Here is a 7,554-nt window from a genome sequence, read left to right on the forward strand (position 1 = left end):
GTTTTTAATTATACTTCCCCAACACTACCTTTCCCTGAAAGTGGTATTTCTAGATGGCTTGGACGATAACAGAGACTCTGGGTTACCAGGCTGTAGATGGGTATGCCAAGACAGAGCTGAGGAACTGAATAAGGTAGTCCTTTGGAAATAATAGATGGTGCCTGAGGGAGCTTACGTGCAGTTCCAGTTGTATTATATAGAGAAGATTGTTATGATTGAGAGAGTAATAGAGAGAACAAAAAAAGGTTCTGGACTCCTAATTAAGGAAGTGGAAGAAGGAAGGCGAGCCTGACAAAGAGGAAATGAAGAAAAAAACCTTGAAGGTGCAGGTTAGTGGAGAAAGGTCTTCAAGACACAACAGTTTCAAATAGTTATTAGTTTTAGTTACTTCTGTAAAGACGATGAGAATGAGAACAGAGAAATCTGTCATTTGTATGTCAAGTAGAAAGTTTTTTGTAGACAAAAAAATTTGTTAAAGTAGTGGGTATTTAAGCATTTTGAAACTACTTCTGTTTTCAAGCTTAACAGGAATGAGGCAGAATTCCTTTCAAGAATTTTATAGAGCTTATAGAAGACAACTATCCTATACCTTTGTATTCTCGTCTTTAGACTAAACCATGTAATTCACTTCAGTTCTGTCTTTGCTGAGGCTTCTATTATTCAGTTTTCCTGACATCTTCCACATATACTTCAGCTAGTCAATACTCACCTTAAAAATATTCTCTAGTCTTTTCTAATATTCTACTAATATTAAGACCTTTCCAGATTACATTCTAACTCTTTGTAAAAAATAACTGACATTACATATTTATTGATTCAGGCTAAAGCTATACTTATTTGGGGCAGCTATAACATGGTTGGTTAATTTTGAACTTGCCATTTCATAGAACACGGAACCTTTGTTAAACTAAATTCTTCCATTCTAGACTTGGCAATTTAAAAAATCTAAATATTGGAATTTTATTTTTTCATATTCACTTTTATCTAGCTAGAATCAGCTTATTACTTCTAGCAGAACTTTTTGAAAATCAATGTGTTATTGAAACTATCAGCTGTGCTCTCAATTCTGTATTATTAATGAATTTAATAAGTATGTCTTTTATTTTTCCTCTGGATGAGATGTTGACTTTCAGTCGCTATTCTCCAGAACAATCCACTATTCAAAAAGAAAGCAGGAATTACGAATTTCAAAATGTTACTCAATACAGTTATTATTATAGTATATTATTAGGTAAAGTGTTTCTTCAGCTCACATGTATATTATTTATATTAAAGTATTTTTTCAACTCATATGTATATTATTTACATATGCCAGGCACTGTTCTAAATAGAAATACTAACCCAGTTAACTTTTATCATAGCCCTATGAGGTATTGCCATTATTATTCCCATTTACTGATTACTAAGCTGAGGTAGAAACTGTTACATAATTTGTCCAAAATTAGTCTTAGATAATAAATAGCAGAGCCAGAACATGAACCTAGAAATTCTCACTCCATACAAGTGCTGTATAACCAAGCTCGATCTCCATTCCATGCTAATGTATAATTCTGCAGCAACATCACACTTTTATTACAAATTCAGCATTACTGTTAGTAATGATAGACAAGTCAATGTTATTGTTAGTAGTGATAACACCTTTGGAAGTATGATTAAATGCTTTTTATGTTTATGCTCAAAAATTTGGTTTGTCACATACTGTCATTAGTCCTAGAAAACCCATTTTTAAAATAGTAGTAGTTAAATAGCAGAGCAAAAGAAAGACATTGTGAAATGAAAAGTGATTTAATTTCCATAACTGGATTTGAGCCTTTTTACTTTGGAATAAAACTGTAAGCACTTAAATATTTTGAGCTTAATCATATATTAAGATAGAGGGAATTCACACCTCTCTTGGTATTAAATTGTTCAGGCTGTCTGCCTTCGCAGCAGTTTACAAGAAGCTAGTGAATTCATTTACAGCGTGAAGGCTATCTTTGCAACCACAGAAGCTAGCTCATTTATTATTTGGTAACTGGAATCTTAGATTGTGAAACACAGTAAAATCTTTAGTGAGAAGAACACACCCTCACAATCTGTTGTTCACATACAGAGCTCATATGAAATTTAAAGTAAATCATCTGAAAAATAAAGATATTTTAAGATGAAAACGGAGTCACATTTACTCTCATTTTCTCATTATCTCGGACTGGTTTTCAAAATGTTTTTGTTAACACACATATATTAGAAAAACTGCTAGGTAAACTATAACACAAATGAGGATGTCTGTAGAAACGGACATGAAGATAGGAACAATAGACACTGTGGAGGTAGGGGAAAAAGGCAGGTGTGGGTCGAAAAACTACCTACTAGGTACTGTGCTTAGTGAGTTGGGCACTTAGTAAGATAGTGATCTGGGCGATGGAATCTCTACCCCAAACCTCAGCATCACACAGCATATCCATATGTACCCATGAGTCTAAAATAAAAGTTGAACCTGTAATCCCAGGACTTTGAGAGGCTGAGGCGGGCAGATCACGAGGTCAGGAGATCGAGACCATCCTGGCCAACACGCTGAAACCTCTTCTCTACTAAAAAAAAAAAAATACAAAAAATTAGCCGAGCATGGTGGCAGGTGCTTGTAGTCCCAGCTTCTCTGGAAGCTGAGACAGAAGAATGGCGTGAGCCCGGGAGGCGGAGCTTGCAGTGAGCCAAGATTGCGCCACTGCACTCCAGCCTGGGCGATAGAATGAGATTCTGTCTCAAAGAAAAGAAAAGAAAGAGAAAAAGGAAAGTTGAAATGATAAAAAAAAAAAGATGGTTTTATTCCTCTTAAAAGAAAATTTAAACATAATAATGACAAAACTTATATGTTGTATTTGTTCCTGACATTGTTCTTGCAGTCCTGATAATTTATTTTTAAATATTTAAGTATTATCTTAGGACTAATTTCTAATTCTTGATGCCCAGAAATTAAGTCATCATTTTCAAAATCTCTATTGGACTGGGCTAGAAATTTAACTTTTCACTGTGAATTTTCATCTCTTAAATATAAAAAAATTGAAACATTCATACCTTTCCCCTTTATAAACTTACAGAAAATTTCTGATATAAATACATGAGATTTGGGTTTTACCTGTCATTTTGGGGAGAATGCCATTTTTTATTCATCAGTGGCTAATTGAGAAATGATTGGATCTTATATATCTTGACTAAGAAGCCCTTACATTTATTTTCTGGCACTGTTGTTACTTAACATCAAAAAATTGAAAGGAAAATCTTAAATAACAGATGATACAAAAGTGAATGGCTACTGAAACAGATATGCTAAAAATAAAAATCTGATACTTGCGCCTAAATATGAAACTGAATATATTATTTCTACAGAAAAAAGTTCTTTGGGCCGGGCGCGGTGGCTCAAGCCTGTAATCCCAGCACTTTGGGAGGCCGAGACGGGCGGATCATGAGGTCAGGAGATCGAGACCATCCTGGCTAACATGGTGAAACACCGTCTCTACTAAAAAATACAAAAAACACTAGCTGGGCGAGGTGGCGGGCACCTGTAGTCCCAGCTACTCGGGAGGCTGAGGCAGGAGAATGGCGTAAACCCGGGAGGAGGAGCTTGCAGTGAGCTGAGATCCGGCCACTGCACTCCAGGCTGGGTGACAGAGCGAGACTCCGTCTCAAAAAAAAAAAAAAAAAAAAAAAAATTCTTTGAAAGTTAATCAGCATAATAATTTTAACATCACATATACAAATATTAAAATATTAAATTATGAGAAATGAGATTCATATCAACTGGGAAATGCAACTGGACAAATAATTCTTTATGAAATAAACTCACACATCTGAGGGAGGCCATATTAGCTGTTAATCAAGGCAACTGTTTAAAGCTTCAATCTACAACATCAAACCTATTGAATTGTGCAAAACCAAATATATGTTTTAGTAAGTTAGAAGTCTGTTAAAATTTAAATCAATTTTCACCCAATAGACAAGTTCAAAAATATCTGAAATAATTTCAACATGTTGTATAAAATTTCTAAAAAGTTGTATAATCCTGTAGCAATAGCCGTCCACTCTTGGGAAACTTTCCTGTCAAAACTAAGAAAAATAGGGTTATATACAACGTGGTACCTACAATTATGAGGTACATGGCTTACCAATTGTTCTGATTGATAGAGTAAATCACATTTACAAAATTCATACATACTAAGCACATTATTTGTCTTCATTTTTGCCTGTCTTCTTCCCTGAACAAACACCATAGACATTCATTATGGACACCCAACTTGCTAGCTCTAGAATCAGATAAAATGAAGATAATCAAAGCTGTGTAGCTGGAAGATATTTCTGGGCAATGTGAAATTATTAACATATTGTACGAAAGCCTCCAATTTGTAGTAAATGTCATGTTGAAATATTTCTTTGAAAAGATTTGTTGTTAAAATACTAATTTATTGCTTCTCGAAACGTATTTAACAGCATACAACATAGGAAAAGCTCTCCAAAAACAAAATGACATTTTGACAAGAACACTAAATTTAGTTTTCTTAATTAGTATTTTAACAATCTTTTCAAAGAAATATTTCAGAAAAAACCATTTACTTTTAAAGTGGAAATATGGGAAATAAATGTTTATTTTACAGCCATTTCATTAGGAAATGGGGAGGATAGTCCACCTCAAGAATTAAAGTTTCTTAAGATTACCGTGGTTTGTTGTGTCATTTCTATGCATTAATAATTGAAGTTGAGAAGTTTATAATAGCTGCTTATTTTGGAAGTAAAATTGTTAATATTTTCTCTGGAATTTTTGTTCTGAGACTTTAAAAATGTCTGTGAATTTTTTGTTGCAGTGAGGAAGATAAATCATTTAGAAATTGCATGCTTCCCTTACTGCAATATAACCTGCCTTTATGTTTGTCTAAATGGCTTTGTCTTCAAGTAGGTAGAACCCTAAATATAATATAGAATACAGACATGAGCTTTTTAAAAATTTCAAAATACATTTGGCAATAGTTATTTAGAATTCAGAATATATTTTCTTTTATGGAAAAAGAGATGGTAAGATTTAAGTAACCCCTAAGGTTAGCCATATACATATGTAATCCAATGTGTAACTGAACAATAAAATTAAATACAATAGTTTAATTTATTAAGTGGTCAGTGACTTATTTTATTTTTTATTTTTTAATTTTTTTTTAATATACTAATAATGTTTATTGAGGGAATCAGGATAAAACTAAAATAACAGACAAAGTATGTAAGAAAGAGGAGTAATTGAAGTGAAGGCATTTTTTTTTTTTTTTTAGGTGGACAGGAAGTAGAATTTATTGGTGAGTATTAAGAGGGGGCAGCACAGTGGAAGCCCTCATGAGTGCAGGGCCTGCCACTTGTCCAGAGCGCCACAATTGGGAACGTACTTGACCCATCTGGGATGAGCCGCTTCTCAGCCACCATGTCTTCAAATTCATTGGCATTGAACTTGGTGAAGCCCCACTTCTTTGAGATGTGGATCTTCTGGTGGCTGGGGAGCTTGAACTTGGCGCTGCACAGGGCCTCAATCACATGCTCCTTGTTCTGCAACTTGGTGTGGATGGACATAACTTGGCCAATGTGAACCCTGGCCGCAGTGCCCTGGGGCTTTCCAATGGCACCTCACATGCCTGTTTGGAGCCTACACTGGGGTAGTGCAAGGTCAGAAACATGAACATCCATCTGAAAGGTCTGTCTCCAAGGTCCCTTAGAGCAACCCATACAACAAACAGGCTGCATCACTACCAGGGAAGCTGCTGTTTGCAGCCATTGCACACTGGGCCCCCATGAGGAAAGGAACTCAGTCGGCTTAATTGGCTGCAGGGACTTATTTTAATCACTAAAATCCATCTTAAGACTATGTCATTTAGGCCTGGCATGGTTGCTCATGCCTGTAATCCTAGCACTTTTGGAGGCAGAGGCGGGTGGATCTTTTGAGCTCAGTAGTTCAAGACCAGCCCGGGTAAAACAGCAAAACACTATCTCTACAAAAAATACAAAATTTAGCCGGGAGTGGTGGCACACGCCTGTAGTTCCAGCTACTTGGAGGATCGCTTGAGCCCCAACAAGCAGAAGTTACAGTGAGTCAAGATTGCTCTACTGCACTCCAGCCTGGATAATAGAGCGAGACCCTTCCCCCTTCCCCACCTCCAAAAAAAGGACTATGTCATTTAATCGTGGAATAGCTTTATTCATTCAATATATAAGAAGTTTAGAGTATTCATATCAATAAAATTTGAGTACTCATATCCTGTTTTCTTAAGACTGTAAATATTTAATACTGAACTTTTAAAATTGTATTTGTATTTTAATGCAGACTTTTGAAGCTGTCAAACAAAAACAAACAAATGTATTTAAATTCTGTTTCTAATGAAGATTGTGGCTAAAATCTTTACTCTCATACTTAGAAATGATGAATAAATTGTAACTAAAAGTGAGGGGGGGATGTGTGTGTGTGTGTAGTGTCAAAAATCAAGAAGGCGCAATTAAGAGCACCAGTTGATATTGCTTATCTAGAAGGTGATTATCAAATTCAGAAACAAACTATAATGCCCAAGAATTTGAGCCATAATGTCCACGCAGAGACAAAAGATGAGGCTTCAGGAGAAATGAAACACAAAGTTGGAACTAAGGCAGCTACACAAAGTTAGCATCTTCTGACTTTCCACCTTTGGTGATGATAAAAAAAATTACAGTGACCTAATATGAGTCAAGTTGTCATCTCTCTGCTCAGTTCTTGGTAGAAATAGAAATATCTCATGAGAGTTCAAAATGAAGAGTGTGCCATACATAGGTTTGAAGTCTGATCTTGTTTATATATGTGAATCTTGTATAATATATATGAATCATGAAATGGAAGCATTAAAATTGGTACTGGAGTCATAAAGATGGACACATAGGTAAGTAGAATGGAATTGAAAGTCCAGAATTAAACCCTTATAATTAAAGTCAAATTATTTTGGACAATGGTATTGTATTAGTCAGGGTTCACCAGAGAAACAGACCAAACAAGATGTGTAATGTGTGTGTATATGTGGAATGACAGATACCAGTCTGTCTGTCTCTGTCTCTCACACACCCACATTGAGAGAGAAAGAGGGAGAGATTTATTTTAAAGAATTGGCTCATGTAATTGTGGACACTTGTCAAGGCCAAAATATGTAGAGTAGGCTGGCAGGCTATTGACCCAGGGAAGAGTAAAATTTCAAGCCAAAGGCACTCTCCTGCCAGGATTCCTTCTTGCTCAGAGGAGGTCAGTCTTTGTTCTACTAAAGCCTACAACTGCTTGCATGAGGCCCACCCACATTACAGAACTGATCCATATTATAGAGGGTAATCTCCTTTACTGAAAGTCTGCCAACTTAAATGTTAATCTCATCCAAAAAAAAAAAAAAAAGTCTTCACAAAACACATCCAGAGTAATATTTCACCAAATATCTGGGCACTGTGGCCAAGCCAAGTTGACACAAAAAAATTAACCAACACAGGTGTCAAGACAAGAAGCAAAGATTGTTTTTACACCAAATATTGCTGTAAAAG

The 7,554-nt window shown here is 35.5% G+C and overlaps 1 non-coding gene across 1 annotated transcript; it reads right to left on the minus strand.

Moving 5' to 3' along the window:
- Positions 1-5,704: 5,704 nt before the first annotated feature.
- LOC111550258 lies at positions 5,705-5,838 on the minus strand. Its single transcript, XR_002733977.1, has one exon. It is a non-coding gene; the product is annotated as a small nucleolar RNA SNORA70 (small nucleolar RNA).
- Between the last annotated feature and the right edge of the window lie 1,716 nt (positions 5,839-7,554).

The sequence above is a fragment of the Piliocolobus tephrosceles genome, chromosome 8, assembly GCF_002776525.5.
Source record: "Piliocolobus tephrosceles isolate RC106 chromosome 8, ASM277652v3, whole genome shotgun sequence".
NCBI classification, from domain to species: domain Eukaryota; kingdom Metazoa; phylum Chordata; class Mammalia; order Primates; family Cercopithecidae; genus Piliocolobus; species Piliocolobus tephrosceles.